Below are 17,164 nucleotides of genomic sequence, written 5' to 3'. Positions count from 1 at the left end.
GTGCTTGTATCTGAACTTGGGACCTCCCATGTGGCAGGCAGTTGCCCAACTAGTTGAATCACCTCTATTTCCCAAAACTTTTTTAATTTCAAAATTTAAAAGGACAATCAGTGCATACCATACAGGATTCCCATACATCATTCCACTACCAACACCTTAAATTGTTATGACACAATTGTTACAAATGATGAAAGAACATCATCACAATATTACTTCTATCTATAGTCCATAGCCTAGTTTGGTGTAGTTTTCCATTCTTTTTTCTAATTATGTTAGCAAATATACACCATAAATATTTCCATCTTAAACCCCTCCAAAATACCATTCAGTGGGATTAATCACATTTTCAATGTTGTGGTATTCTCAACACCATCCATTACTAGAACTTTCCCTTAATCTCAAACAGAAACCCTACTCATTTTTTTCTTTCTTTTTTTAAAAAAAAAGATTTATTTATTTATTTATTTATTTGTCTCCGCATCCCTCCCCGCCCCAAGTTATTGGCTCTCTGTGTCCATTTGCTGTGTGTTCTTCTGTGACTGCTTCTATCCTTATCAGCAGCACTGGGAATCTGTGTTTCTTTTTGTTGTGTCATCTTGTCATGTCAGCTGTCCGTGTGTGGGGCGCCATTCTGCCCCCCATTCCTGATAACCTGTACTCTATTTTTTGTCTCCTTGAGTTTGCATATTATCTGATATTTTCTTAATGGTTACCATGAGGATTAAATTTAACATCCTAAAACTGTAACAATCTTGTTTTCTTTGATACCAACTTAACTTTAATAGTATACACACACTATGTTCCCATAGTCTTTCATCTCCCTCTCCCTTTATGTAGTTCTTATCACAAGTTACATGTTTATGTATTATGAGTCCCAAACCACTGATTTATCATTACATTTTATGCATTTGTTTCTTAGATCCTGTAAGAAGTAACAATTGAAGTTACCCACTAAAAAATGCAATAGTCCTGGTGTTTATATTTATCCCTGTCATTATATTTACTGGAGATCTTTATTTCTTTTTATTGCTTCAGTCAATTAATAAGTGTCGATTCCTTTTGTATTAGTCAGCCAAAGGGGTGCTGATTCAAAATACCAGAAATTGGTTGTTTTTTATAAAGGGCATTTATTTGGGGTAGGAGTTTGCAGATACCATGCCATAAAGCATAAGTTACTTCTCTCATCAAAGACTACTTTCACGTGTTGGAACAAGATGTCTGCTGATGTCTGCAAGGATTCAGGCTTCCTGGGTTCCTCCCTTTCTGGGGCTTGCTTCTCTTTCCTCTGTGTGCTTACTTTCTGGGGCTCGAGCTTAAGTCTTCAGCATCAAATTCCAACATAAAACTCCCACACCAAAAACCCCCAAACTCTGCCCTTTGCCATGTCTTTTTTGAAAAAAGATTTATTGTTTATCTATTTCTCCCACCCCCCCCAGTTGTCTTCTCTCTGTGTCCATTTGCTGTGTGTTCTTCTGTGACTGCTTCTATCCTTATCAGTGGCACCGGGAATCTGTGTTTCTTTTTGTTGCATCATCTTGTTGTGTCAGCTTGTTGTGTCAGCTTCTCTGTGTGTATGGCGCCATTCCTGGGCAGGCTGCACTTTCTTTCATGCTGGGCATCTCTCCTTACAGGGCGCACTCCTTATGTGTGGGGCTTCCCTACACGGGGGATGCCCCTACATGGATGGCATGGCAGTCCTTGCATTCATCAGCACTGTGCGTGGGCCAGCTCCACACAGGTCAAGGAGGCCTGGGGTTTGAACCATGGACCTCCCATGTGGTAGGCAGATGCCCTATCCATTGGGCCAAGTCCGCTTCCCTGCCATGTCTTTTTATCTGACAGTTCCCACCCACTGTGGGGTGGGGACTCAATGCCCTATTGGCACAGGACGTTTACCTGATTACTTAATCAAGTAAACCTCTGAATGCAATGCAATCTAATATGCCCAGAGAAGAAGATCAGTTTGCAAACGTAATCCAATATTTCTTTTTGGAATTCATCAATAATGTCAAACTGCTATACTTTTCAACATGAACTCCCTTTACTTAGCCTTTCTAGTAGGGTCATTTAAGTGTTGATGAAATCCCTCAGCTTTTGTTTTTCTGGGAATGTCTTAATCCTATCCTCATTCTTGAAAAACAATTTTGCTGGATATAGAATTCATGGTTGGCGGTTTTTTGCTTTCAGCACTTGAAATATGTCTTCCCAATACGTTCTTTCCTCCATGGTTTCTGAAGAGAAATGGGCACTTAATCTTATTGAGGCTCCTTGCATGTGACTTGTTGCTTCTCTTTTGTGGCTTACAGAATTCTTTCTTATCTTAGGCAGTTGACAATCTGATTATAACATGGTGTGGTGTGGGTCTATTTGGGTTTATCCTCTTGAATTTTGATGAGTACCTTGGTTGTGTATATTTATGTCTTTCATGGGAAATTTTCAGCTGTTATTCCTTTGAATATTCCTTCTGTTCTTTTCTCTCTTTTCCTTCTGGGACTCCCACAATGCATATATTGGTATGCTTGGTGGTGTCCCACATGTTCTTCAGGCTATGTTCACTTATTTTCATTCTTCCTTTTTCTTGGTCCTCTGATGAGTGATTTCAACTGTTTTTAAGTTCACTGATTCTTCTTCCAGCTCCCATATGCTTTTGAACGCCTCTGGGGAATTTTTTTTTATTATCATTACTGTGGTCTTCAACTCTGGTTCCTTTTCATAATTTCCATCTCTAGTGATAATCTCTTTGTGTTCAGCTATTATTTTGCTGATTTCCTTTTGTTTTCTGACTATGTTTTCCTCTAGCTCTTTGAAAATATTTAGGACCATTAAAAAAAAGTCTTGGTCTGGTTTGTCCCTGGTGTGGTCTTACCCATTGATGGTTTCTAGTGCTTTAATCTTCTCCTTTGCCTGTTTCTCCATATGTTTTGAAATCTTTGGTTGAAACTGGGATGTCTTGATAGTTTAAGTTGCTTTTGCTGGAATTCCATGAATGCGAGGAAGGGGGGGAGAGAGAGAGAGAGACAGAGAGACAGAGACAGAGAGAGAGAGAGGAAGAGAAGGGAAAAACACCATTTTGATGAGCATGTAGTGATATCACATTGTGGTTTTAATTTACCTAATGACTAATCATGCTAAACATCTTTTCGTGTGCTTATCTGCTTATCAGTCTATTGTGTCTCCTCTTTGGTGAAAAAGGTCTTTTCATGTTTTTTTGTCATTATTCTTTTGAGTTTTGAGAGTTCTTTTTTAATTTTAGATAATAGTCATTTGTTAGATGTGTAGTTTGCAAATATTTTCCTCCATTGGGTAACTTTATTTTTAATACAGATTTGTTGAGATATAGTCAACATATCTTACTATAAAATTCACCCATTTAAAGAGAACTTTTGGGGAGCAAGTATAGCTCAGTGTTTGAACATGTATGGGGCCACAGGTTCAATCCCTGGTACTTCCTAAAAAATAAATAGAATTTCTCTCTTTAGAAGGGCAAAAAGTTTTAATTTTGATGAAGTCCAATTTATCAGTTTTTCCAATTATAGATTTTGCTTTTAGTGTCAAAAGTAAGAACTCTTTCCTATTATCATATCTTAAAGATTTTCTCCTTTTCTTTTTCTAAAAAGTTTATACTTTTATGTTCTACATGTAATCTGTGGCCATTTTCAGTTAAATTTTGTAAAATGTGGGAGAAATAGGTTGAGGTTCATTTTTTGGCCTATGGATGTTCACTTGTTCCAGCACCATTTCCTGAAAAGGCTTTTATTCCTCCATTGGATTAATTTTGCACCTGTGTTAAAAATCAATTGAGTGTATTTGTATTTTGTTCCATTGATCTATCTGTCTATCTTTATTCCAATGCTGCAATGTCTTGATTACCGTAGCTATATAATTGGTCCTTGAATATAAGCAAATTGATTCCTTCTATTTCATTCTTCTTTCTCAAAGCTGTTTTAATTCTTCTAGGCTGGTTGTCTTTCCCTACAAATTTTAGAGTAATCTTGTCTTTACCTACAAAGGATCTTTTTTTTTTTTAAGGAGTTATTTATTTACCTCCTCCCTCCATTGTCTGTTCTTTGTGTCCATTTGTTGTGTGTTCTTCTGTATCTGCTTGTCTTCTCTTTAGGTGGCACCAGGAACCATCCTGGGACCTTCCAGAGTGGGAGAGAGGTGCTCAGTTTTTTGTGCCACCTCAGCTCCCTGGTCTGTTGGATCTCTTTTAAAGATTTATTTATTTATTTATTTCCTCCCTTCCCTTCCCCCTCCCCCCACCTTGCTGCTTTTGCTGTACCCATTTGCTGTGTGATCTTCCGTATCTATTTCTCTTTTTTTCTTCTCTTATTTTTTCTCCTCTAAGATTCACCAGGATTTGATCCTGGGGATCTCTGATGTGGAGAGAGGTTCCCTGTCAGCTGCACCACCTCAGTTCCTGGTTTCTGCTGCACTTCACCTTGACTCTTCCCGCTTTGTCTCTCATTTGTTGTGTCATCATCTTGCTGCATGACTCACTTGCATGGGCACTGGCTCACTGTGTGGGCACTCGGCTTGCCATGTGGGCACTGGCTCACCATGCAGGCATTGGCTCACTATGTGGGCACTCATGTGGGCACTTGGCTCACCACATGGGCACTTGGCTTGCTGTGTGGGCACTCAGCTCACCATGCAGGCATTTGGCTACTGTGTAAGCACTTGGCTCACTGTGTGGACACTCAGATCACCACGCAGGTACTGGCTCCCAGCAGGCATGCTTTCTCTTCTTCTTCTTCACCAGGAGAACCCAGGGATCAAACCCGAGTCCTCCCATATGGTAGGCGGAAACCCTATCACTTGAACCACATCCACTTCCCTGCTGCTCTCTTATTGTCTCTCCTCTTTATCTCTTTTGGTTGTATCATCTTGCTGCACCAGCTCTCTGCTAGAGCCACCACTCCTGAGCAGGCCAGCAGTCCTGCACAGACCATCACTCCACTTGGATCAGCTCACCACGTGGGCCAGCACTCTGTGTGCGCCAGCTCTCTGCTCAGCCCAGCTTTTCTTAGGAGGCTCTGGGAATCAAACCATGGACCTCCCATGTGGTAGATGGGAGCCCAATCACTTGAGCCGCATCCGCTTCCCCTACAACAGATCTTGCTGGGATTTTTATAACAATTGTGTTAAACCTGTATTTTAATGGGTGGGGGGGGAATTAACATCTTTACAATACTGAATGTGTTATGTCTTTCCATTTTTTTAAGAGTTTATTTGATTCCTTTATTAATATTTTGTAATTTTCAGCATACAAGTCCTGTGTGTTTTGTTAGATTTACACTTAATTTTTAAAAAGTGTATTTCTTATTTGTTTTTAAAAGATACTTAGATTCATAAAATGTTACATAAAAAATATAAGGGATTCCCATATGCCCCACTCCCCACACCTCTCACTTTTCCCCACATTAACTACTTCTTTCCTTAGTGTGGTACATTCATTTCAATTGATGAACACATTTTGGAGCATTGCCACTAAGCATGGATTATAGTTTACATTGTAGTTTACACTCTCTCCCACTCCATTCTGTAGGTTATGGTAGGATAGGTAATGCCCTGTATCTGTCTTTGCAATGTCATTCAGGACAATTCAAGTCCTGAAAATGCCCCCTGATTTACTGTTAAGCAGTTAAATTTTTTGAATGATGGTATTGTATTTTCAATTTCAGTGTCTATGTGCCCACTGTTAGTACATAGAACTGCCATTGGTATTTTGCATGCTTTTCTTATATCCTGTGACCTTGCTGAAATCACTTATTAGATCTAGAGTATTTTTTGTAGATTCCATGTAATTTTCTATACAGATAATCCTATTATCTGCAAATAGGAGAAGTTTTATATTGTCCTTTCTGATTGGCATGCCTTATGTTTCCTTTTCTTGATTTATTGCCTAGATAGAACTTCCAGCACTATGTTGAATAAGAAAAGAGTGCCAATCTTGTGTTTTCACTGATGTTAGGGAGAAGGTGTTCAGTACTTCACCATTAAGTGTAAGGTTACCTGTAGGTTTTTTTGTAGATGTCATTTATCAAGTTGAGGAAGTTCTTCTCTCTTCCTATGTTTCTGAGAGCTTTTTTTTCCTCTGTCTGGTTGCACCATCATCTTTTTGGTGCAATGCTTTGTCTCACGGGGGGCCTTGCACATCTCTGTGCCACATGGGGGCCTTGCACCTAACTTTGCACGTCTGGGATGCCTCTTCTCTTTTCTACCAGGAGGGCCCGGGGATCAACCCCAGGTCCTCCATATGGTAGGTGGGAGCTCAATTGCTTGAGCCATAGCTGCTTCCTTATTTCTGGGAGCTTTTATCATGAACAGGAGTTGAATTTTGTCAAATGTTTTCTACATTGATTGTTACGATTATGTGATGTTTCTACTTCAGCCTGTTAATATGGTTGATGGTATTGATGGATTTTAAAATATTGAACCAGACTTGCACTTCTGAAATAAATGTCACATATGTTGTAAATCCTCATCATGTTTTGCTGAATTATATTTGCTTTTATTTTGTTAAGGAATTTTGCATCTATATTCATGAGGGATATTGTACTATTTTTGCCTGGTTTTGATATCTGGGAAATATCGTCTTCATCAAATGAAATGGGAAGTTTTCTATTTTCTGGAAGAGATTGTATGAAACTTGTGTTATTTCTCTTTAAAATGTGTGCTAGACATTGCCAGAAAAATATCTAGGCCTGGATTTTTTTGTTTGGGGGGAAACTTTTAAAAACTATGAATTTATTTTCTTTAATAGTTAAAAGGCTATTAAAATTACCAATTTCATGTTGGGTGAGTTGTGGTAGTTTTTTCAAAAAGTTCTTCAAAAATTCAAGAAGTTTCAAAATTGTCAAGTTAATTTGTATAGAAATTTTATAGTATTATTCTTTGACATCTGAAGGTTTGTGGGATATCATCTGTTTCATTGCTGATACTAGTAATTTGGATATGCTCTTGTTTTTCCTTTGTCAATCTTGCTGGAGTTTGTCAGTTTTATTGATCTTTTGGAAAAAAACCCAGCTCTTTGTTTCATTAATTTCCTCTACTGTTCTAATGCTTTCAGTTTCACTGATTTATGCTCTTATCTGTATTATCTTTATTTCCTTCTTTCTGCTTACTTTAGGATTATTTTGCTCTTCTATTTATAGTTCCTTGAGGTGCAGACTTATATTATTGATTTGAAACTTTTTTTTTAAGATTTATTTTTTATTTCCCCCCACCCCAGGTGTCTGTTCTCTGTGTCTATTTGCTGCGTGTTCTTCTTTGTCTTCTTCTGTTGTTGTCAGTGGCACGGAAATCTGTGTTTCTTTTTGTTGCGTCATCTTGTTGTGTCAGCTCTCCGTGTGTGCAGTGTCATTCCTGGGCAGGCTGAACTTTCTTTCACGCTGGGCGGCTCTCCTTATGGGGCGCACTGCTTGCGTGTGGGGCTCCCCTATGCAGGGACACCCTTGTGTGGCATGGCACTCCTTGCATGCATCAGCACTGCACGTGGGCCAGCTCCACACAGGTTAAGGGGGCCCGGGGTTTGAACCGTGGATCTCCCATGTGGTAGGCGGACAACCTAACCACTGGGCCATGTCTGCTTCCCTTTTCTTTTTTAATATATGAATTTAGTGTTACAAATTTCTTTCTCTGTGAAGGGGCTACTTTAGGGAATGAAAAGGTGAGTCCAGGATCTGGCAGAAAAGTATGGCCATGAAACACGTGGCCATGGAATTCCACCTGAAAATCCTCTGAGAGAAAGACTCCTACCAGAAAACATCTGGAAGAACCCATGAGAATTTTCCTTGATGGTCCAGGATTAAGGAAAAGCCCTGGATATTTTCAAGGGACCTTATCATTGCCTCCCCCCCCCCCCCCGCCACAGGGGAATTGATGGGTAGGGTAATCAATGAAAACAGCAAACAATTGGGACTCCTCCCCTGAACATTAACAAGTGGGAGGAACAATTAATGGTTTAAAAATCAAGCACATAAGTTAAATTGTCCCTTTTTCCTCTCTCTACCTGGACCAATATGCAAGTATATCTGGGACCCATAATCTGTTATTTTCTCCCATTTCTATTCTCTTCTCCCATTTCCTTAATAAATTACTGGCCTAACTAAACTGGCATATTCTTAAATTCTTTTATGCAACATAGTCAAGAACCCGGAGGAAATCTGGCAACATCAGGATTACTTCAGCTATGTCCCAGAAAGTTTGATATGTTGTATTTTCACTTCCATTGATTTTAAAATGTATAATGTATTTTTTATTCCCCCTGAGATTTCCTCTTTTTTTTTTTAAGATTTATTTGTTTATTTCTCTCCCCTCCCTCCATTTGCTGTCTGTGTCCATTTGCTCTGTTCTTCTCAGTCTGCTTGTATTCTCATTATGTGGCTCCAGGAATACATCTTGGGATCTTCCAGAGTGGGAGAGAGGCACCCATTCTCTTGCACCACCTCAGCTCCCTGGTCTTGTTGTGTCTCTTATTGTCTTTCCTCTGTGTCTCTTTTTGTTGTGTCATCCTGCTGCATCAGCTCTCCACGTGGATCAGCACTGCTGCGCGGGGTAGCACTCCTGCATGGAGCTGCACTCCTTGTACAGGGCAGCATTCTGCATGGGCCAGCTCATCACACAGGCCAGCTTGCCTTCACCAGGAGGCCCTGGGTATCGAACCCTGGGCCTCCTCTATGATAGATGGGAGCCCAATCGCTTGAGCCACATCAATGTCCCGAGGATTCCTCTTTGACCCATGAATTTTGTACAAGTATGTTGCTGAGTTCCTAAGCATTTGGAAAATATTCTGTGGCATTTCTCTTGTTGATAGCTAATTGGATTCCGTCGTGCTCAACAAACACATTCTGTATGATTTTAGTTCTTTCCATTTTTTTAAGATGTGTTTTATGGCCCAGATCTTGTCTATATTGGTACATGTTCCATGGGTACTTGAAGAGAATGTGTATTTGCTTTTATTGTGTAGTGTTCTATAAATACTGATTAGATCTTGTTGATTGATGGTGATGTTAGGTTTTTCTATATCCTTGATGAGTTTTTGCCTGGTTTTGTCAATTGTTGAAGATGGCTATTGATGTCTTCAACTTTAATTGTGGATTTACCTATTGATCCATTCAGTTCTATCAGTTTCTGCCATACATATTGTGCAGTTTCTTGTTTGATGCATACATATTTAACTTTCCTATGTCTTCTTAGTGGATTAATACTTTTATCATTATATAATGTCCTTCTCTGTACTGGTAATCTTCTTTGCTCTGAAGCCCACCTTATCTGATATTTATAGAGATAGTGCAGCTTTTCTTTGATTAATGTTTGCTTGATATATCATTTCCTATTCTTTTTTACTTGCCTCTATAATTATATTTGTAGTAAGATTATTTTAGATGGTATATAGTTATGTCATGTTTTAAAATGGACTCTGCCATTCTTTTTATTCCCCTCCATTTTTTTCTAATTAGAGCAATTATAGGTTTACGGCAACAGAGTTTTCCTTATCGTTAACATTTTGCATTAGTGTGGTACCTTTGTTACAATTGATGAAACATTAATATTATAATTATATTAACTACAGTCCATAGTTTACATTAGAGTTCACTCTGTGTTGTACACATATCTACTACTTAATTTAGCCACTTTCAGAAATACAGTTACCAGAATACAATTGAAGTTGAAATACAGTTGAAATTGAAATTAGCCACTTTCAAGAATACAATTGAGTATTGTGCCTCTGTCACCACCAACCATTATCAAATTTTTCTTCACCACAAACAGAAACTCTGCACCAATAAAACATAAACTCCCCCATCACATCCATGGTAACCTGGATTCTAATTTCTGACTCTGAGTGCACATATTCTAATTACTTCAAATAAGTGAGATCATAAAATATTTATCCTTTTGTGTCTGGCTTATTTAACGCAACGTGATGTCTTCTTTGTTCATCCATGTTGTCACATATATCAGAATGTCATTTTCATGTCTGAACAATATTTCATTGTATGAGATATACCACATTTTTAAAATCCATTCATCTGTTGATGGACATTTTGGTTCCATTCACCTTTTGGAAATTGTTATTAATGCTGCTGTGATCATAGGCATGAGAGCATCTGTCTGAATCTCTGCTTTATTTTCTTTGGAGTATATACCAAGAAGTGGTTGATGGGTCATAAGGTATTTCTGAGAAACTGCCAAACTGTTTCCAGGCTGCTGCAGCATTTTACATTTCCACAAACAATGTAAGGGTGTTCCTATTACTCCACGTCCTCACCAACGCCTATTTTCCATTTTTAAAGTAGTAGCCATTCTAGTGTGTGTGAAATGTTATCTCACTCTGGTTTTGATTTGCATTTCTCTTAATGTTAATGGTGTTGAGCATCTTTCCATGTGCTTGTTTTCCCACTTCTTAATTGAGTTGTCTTTTTGTTGTTGAGTTGTAAAAATTCTTTATATATTCTAGATAATAAACTCTTATCAGAAATATGGTTTCCAAATATTTTCTACCATTCTTTTGGTTGTGTTTTACTTGCATGATAAAGTCCTTTGAAGCACAAGAGATTTTAATTTTGTTTTTTTAGGAGGTACCAGGGATTGAATCCAGGGCCTCATACCCTGGAAGTGGGTGCTCAACCACTGAGCTACATCCACTCCCCAATCAGAGCTGGTTTTTTCATTTGTTTGTTTTCAGGAGGTACTGGGGATTGAACCCAGAACCTTGTACATCTGAAGCAGGTGATCGACCACTTGAGCTCTATCTGCCCCTCAAAAGATTTTAATTTTGATGAAGTTCCATCTATTTTTTTTCTTTTTTTGTCTGAGTTTTGGTGTAAAGTCTGAGAAAATATTTCCTATCTCAAGGTCCTAAAGATGTTTCCCTACGTTTCATAATTTTGCATATGGCTATCCAGTTTCCCAACATCATTTGTTGAAGAGACTAACTTTTCCCAGTTGAGTGAATTGCCACTCTTGTAAAAAAATCCATTGGGGTAAGCAGATTTGGCTCAACTGATAGTGTCCGCCTACCACATGGGAGGTCCAGGTTCAAACCCAGGGCCTCCTGACCTGTATGCTGAGCTGGCCCATGTGCAGGGCTGATGCATGCAAGGAGTGCCATGCCATGCAGGGGTGTTCCCCATGTAGGGGAGCCCCACGCTCAAGGAGTGCACCCTGTAAGGAGAACTGCCCAGCACAAAAAAAAGCACAGCCTGCCCAGAGAGAGCTGCCACAGCAAGATTACACAACAAAAAGAGACAGATTCCCAGTGCTGCTGACAAGAATCCAAGCGGACACAGAAGAACATGCAACTAATGAACACAGAGAGCAGACAATGGGGTGGAAGGAGAGAAGGGGAAATAAATAAATAAATACATACATACATACATACATAAATCTTTTAAAAAAATCAATTGGCCAGAGTTGTAAGGATTGATTTCTGAACTCTTAATTCAATTCCATTCATCTATATGTTTGTCCTTGTGCCAGTACTATGCTGTTTTGCTTAATGTATCTTTGTAATAAGTTTTAAAATTGGGAAGCATGCGTCCTCAAACTTTGTTCTTCTTTTTCAAGATGGTTTTGGCTATTTGGGCACCTTACCCTTCTATACAATTTAAAAGAAAATAAGTTTTATAATCAGTTTTAAGATTGGGAAGTCTTCCAACTTCATTCTTCTTTTTCAAGATGGCTTTAGTATCCAGGTCCACTTACTTCCTTATAAATTTGTTGATTGGCTTTTCTAGTTCTGCAAAGAAGGCTATTAGAATTTTGATTGGGATGGTGTTGAATCTGTAAATCATTTTGGGTAGAATTGACATCTTAACATTAGTTAGTCTTCCTATTAATGAACACGAAATGTCCTTCCACTGATTTAGGTCTTTTAAAAATTTCTTTCAACAATGTTTTATAGTTTTCCATGCTCCAGACCTTTACATATTTGGTTATATTTATTCTTAGATATTTGACTATTTTAGTTGATGTTGTAATTTCTTGATTTCCTTTTCAGATTGTTCATTGTTAAAGATTTTTTTGTTTATTTATTTTTTACTGTTTTAAAATGACTTCTCAAATTTATTTAACTTGTGTATAACATGGTAGAGTATTGCATAAAAAGAAAAACATAGCCACCACTCAATATTTACTAAGCCTTGCAGACAGCTCTTGTTTAGGCAGCATGTTGGGCAGAGACCACAGGATTTGCATTATCCCTTGAAAGATGGAACTCCAGCCACCACCAGAGTATTCTAGTTCAAAATTCAGTTTTTCAAAAAAGATTTATTTTATTTATTTCTCTCCTCTTCCCCGCATTGTCTGCTCCCTGAGTCCATTTGCTGTGTGTTCTTCTGTGTCCACTTGCATTATCCAGCTGCACTGGGAAACTGCATCTCTTTTTGTTGTTGTGTCATCTTGCTGTGTCAGCTCTCTGTGTGTGTGGCGCCACTCCTGGGTGGGCTGTGCTTTTTTCACGTGGGGTGGCTCTCCTTGCAGGGTGCACTCCTTGCGTTTGAGGCACCCCTATGTGGTGCCACCCCTGCATGGCATGGCACTCTTTGTGCGTGGCAGCACTGTGAATGGGCTAACTTACCACATGGGTCAGGAGGCCCTGGGGATCGAACCCTGGACCCTCCATATGGTAGACAGATGCTCTATCAGTTGAGCCATGTCTGCTTCCCAAAATTCAGTTTTATTAGAGATCTCAGCATAATAAAAAAATGAGTGGATTCTTGCTTTTTCTTTAATTTTTCTTTCCTATTTAGAAAAATGACTAGAGCAAAAACAACTATTTAACAGGGACTTGTCTCTAGAAATCATTTACAAAGGTTTAAATCCAGGCTTTCTATCCTCTCTCCATCTTTTTTATTTTAAAATGAAAGGGTTTTGAAATATTTCAACCTGTACTCAGCTTGCTACATAAAGCCACTGCTTTCTCAAGTCTTATACATAATGCCGATTCATTTCACAAACCTCTGGTCTTAAGTCCACAGGGGTGCCAGGCTGAAGAGCCCAGGGTGATGGCTGTTACAGAATCTTGTATTAATTGCAAGGCCAGTCATAATCCTAACCTTCAACAGTGGACAGCTGATTGCATCATATATTGTGTACACCAGGCTAAGATGAGAGAGTATACCAGACATACTTTGTCTGCTACTTGTTAGTTTATTTATTTTAAAAGAATCCAGATGACATAAATGTTACATAAAAAATATAGGGGATTCCCATATGTCCCATCTCTCCCCCTTCCATACTTTCCTATATTAACAATATCCTTCATTAGCGTGGTACATTTGTTACAATTGATGAACACATAGTGAACCATTGCCACTAACCATGGATTATAATTTACATTGTAGTTTAGACTTTGTTCCATGCAATTTTGTAAGTTATGACAAAATATATAATGGCCTGTATCTGTTATTGCAATGCCATGCAGGACAATTCCAGTGTCCCCAAAATGCCCCCATATTACACCTATTTTTCCTTCTCACTCCTCTCAGAACGTCTGGTGGCCACTTCCTCTACATCAATGATAAAAGTTCTTCCATTGCCAGAATAACAATAAGTCTATAGTAGAATAATAGTAAGTTTACTTTAGTCCATTGTTCATTCCCCAGCCTTGAGGATTTTGGGATGGTGATGCCCACTCTGTCTCTAATTGCCCTGGGGCTTAGATCCCATGGGGCAGATGGGTGGAGCTATACTGAGACCAGCTCAGCAACAGGTTCGCTCAAATGGAAGGTGATGCAGTACTTAAGAAATAAAGGGACAGAAAGCAAGACACAAGAGAGAAAATAAAGTTGGAAGCAGGGGACTCACAGCTTCTGGAACTGAGAGCCTCGATCCTAGTTTCCACATCGTATTCATTAGAAATTACAAAGCAGTAGTTATCTATGTTTACTTTCAAGGCTGTTTGTTATTAGAATCACCACATTTACAATAATAGGGAACAGGCCATACAAAGTTCAAATGCCTCCTCATGCAAACAGTTTTCCTGCTGACAAGACAGTGCTCTGTCTAGTCAAGGCTGGTGTTCCTAAGCCCACACTTCTTATCTGCATCATGGAAACATTTTAACTTCAAGCCAAGTTCCCACATTCAAATACAAGCTGTTTTCCCACATTTCCCCCTTTTTGTTTTTGCAAAGTAATAAATACAGCTTGGGCAGTTTCTTGTATTAATCCCTGGAGGGTTTGTAGGGTGCATCTGAGGCCTAAACACATACAAAGCAGACAGGAACAGATAATTAATATACCTCCTATAACACCCCCTCCCCGACTCTAAACCATATCACAGGGCTCAGGGATCTTAATCCCCCCACAATTCCTGTCATAGTTTGTGAGGCAGAAAGCAACTGCAAATGAGCATGTTGAATGCTTGTTATTTGGACTTGTAATTGAGAAATATCTAAGCTTAAATTGCTTTTATGACCATGCAAATAACGTTTCACTGATTCCTAAGGAATATCACTGCTATTATATACATAGGGGTCACACAGAAACTAGACATATTCCAATCGCATTGTAGGCATAAGTGCATATTTCCAGTTTGTAATTCTGCTCCCAAGCCCAAAGCTGCATTTTATACATAATCTATAACTGCAGTAGACTATACAACAACAAACAATAAAACTTCCAACTAGCAGTTAATGAATAGACTTTCATTTCTCATTGGGCTTAAGATTCCCAACCAGCAGGGCTATATAGGCCAGTACTTGATCAAAAATGACCTTATTTTCCCAGTTTGTATAGTTTGAGGCATAGGCAGTGACAAATTGTTATTACTCCCCCATCTTGGGCTGTGGGGCAGCTGGAAGTTTATCTCATAAATTCAATGCCTTCATTGGTCCTGCTCTTAGCATTTTCACTGGACATGGGGCCACAACTCAGTGTTGAATTTAAACTTAGTCCACTGTTATGAGGATTCATTTTCTAGTCAGGTAATAGTAGTTGTCTTGTTATAAGAGTCCTGATGCAGTGTCTGCCAGCAGTGAAAGCATACCTCATCCCTCCCAAGAGCAGGAGGGGTCAGATGTCACAGTCATTGCAGTGAGCATGAAGGACACACATGGGTGATGTCCATGAGCTGTTGCAAAGTAGCAGGCAGCTGGGTGTGCTGCGCTAGGCACCACAAAGTCTGGTATCCATGATGTTCACCTTTGTGGTGGAGCCACTTTCCTTCTTTTCTGGTCTCAGTGGTATGGCTCTGGATCTTCAGAAAGGCATCAGCCTCAACAGTCCTGAAAGGAATGTTAGAGGAGTGGGCAGGGATATGATAGACAGTTACCTGTTGTTGCTGGCAAGTGTCCCAGATATTCATCCACAGATCTCTCCCTCATAGAGGGTGATTCACAACAGCCCATTGTTTCTGAATTGTTTTAATATTTGCAATCCACCCCTAGATAGGGATGGCAGTCTTCAGAGTAACTGGACACTATTGGGTTAACTCTTTCACTTTCAGCAGGGCTTCCTACGCTACACACAATTGCTTATTTTATATTGTACTGTCGGTCCCTTCTCAGAATTGTGACTAAAACCCAAGGGGTACTTGTTTAGAATGTTGCTTTTACCACAAATCCCACCCAAAGCCAATATTGGGGCTGCCACATCCAATTCACAGGCTAAGTCAATGTCCACCTTCTCCCTCTTTTCTACTTTTTTATTTTTTAAAGCAGCCTGTGGAGGTCCTCCTACTCCCATGAAGGACCTTTCCTACTTAACACATGCAGTGGTTTTAGTATTTGAGCTAAGTGAGGGATGAGAGATTTTTAGTTTTCCAACAGTATTACAAACTATATTAACATGAGAAAACATTGTACTTTGTCAGTTACAGCAGAGGGTATAGTTTTGTTTTGCCCAATCAAATAACTTAAGAATTTGGTAGAGCAGCAGGGACTTTGTAGCCCGTGTCAATTGTTTACTTAATTTAGGCTTTTAAGATAAGATACTGTTGTCTCTGATATATCTTTTAATTTTGAAAAAGGATTACTGGTTAATGTAATGTCATCGGTGGGGTTTCAGTCACAGATTTCTTCTATGCAGCCAGATTCTTTGCCACCAGGCCAGGGCAGATGGTCGTGCTGTGCACACAGCCTTGGGGAAGCACTGCAGAAGTCTGTTGTTGGGTTTCCCACAGATAGGGGAATGCAGGCTGGCTTGACTTGTATAAGAAGATACTAAAGAAAGTCTTAGCAAGTTTTAAAATGAAGTGTTAATGACACAGTTGGATATTGATTTTTTTGCAATAAGTGAGCAATATTTGGAACTGCTGTATTCAGTAGTGGTGTTACTTTAGTTTACAATAGAGGTTGTTTCTGTGACACATACTATTTTTTTAAAAAATAACTACAACCATGATTAACAACATTGTACTTTTGCTGAAACACTGGTAAATTTTCAGGAATTTTATACACTTTTTAAGTATTCTTATGAACTTTTTACTCACACAACTTAAACTAACAGAGGGTTAAAGAATTCTTTTAATTTTATAACACTTTTAAACACTTTCCATTCAACTTATAACATATTAAAGGAACTTAACTATTTTATTACTTTAATTTTTTCAAGGTAAAAGAACAAATCTTCTGCAACAGTTTAAAATAAAAAGATACTTTTCAGGATCTGATTTTGAGAAAGCAGGTTTGAACATTATATTCCTTTAAAAGTGATAAAACTTGTTTCTTTTTTTTTTTAACCAAGGAAATGATAAGGTTAAACCATAAGAAGCTATTTTGATAAAACAGACTTTCTTTGTATACTGATTATTCAGGAGAAAAACTCTTTATAAACTTTTACTTTAAACAGACTAATGCCTTGAGAACTTTGTCACATTAACAGAGAAAGGAGAAAATTTTAACTTTGCATTAATATACTGTTTGATACTAAAGTATTACTTAAAAAGATTTATTTTATTTATTTCTCTCCCTTTCCCCTGTTGTCTGCTCTCTCTGTCCATTCGCTGCATGTTCTTCTGTGTCCGCTTGCATTCTTGTCACGCAGCACTGGGAAACAGTGTTGCTTTTTTTGTTGTGTCATCTTGCTGGGTCAGCTCTCCATGTGTGTGGCACCACTCCTGAGTGGGCTGTGCTTTTTTCACATGGGTGGCTCTCCTTGTGGGGGGCACTTCTTGTGCATGGGGGACACCCCTGTGTGGCACGGCACTCCTTGTG

At 38.8% G+C, this 17,164-nt stretch overlaps 1 protein-coding gene across 8 annotated transcripts in view; it reads left to right on the top strand.

Moving 5' to 3' along the window:
* Positions 1–17,164, top strand: part of LOC131278854 (uncharacterized) — a 146,137-nt gene that overhangs the window by 94,050 nt on the left and 34,923 nt on the right. The window lies entirely within an intron of this gene.

Source organism: Dasypus novemcinctus, chromosome 6 (assembly GCF_030445035.2).
Source record: "Dasypus novemcinctus isolate mDasNov1 chromosome 6, mDasNov1.1.hap2, whole genome shotgun sequence".
NCBI classification, from domain to species: Eukaryota; Metazoa; Chordata; class Mammalia; order Cingulata; family Dasypodidae; genus Dasypus; species Dasypus novemcinctus.
This window is presented reverse-complemented; position numbering and strand designations above follow the sequence as displayed.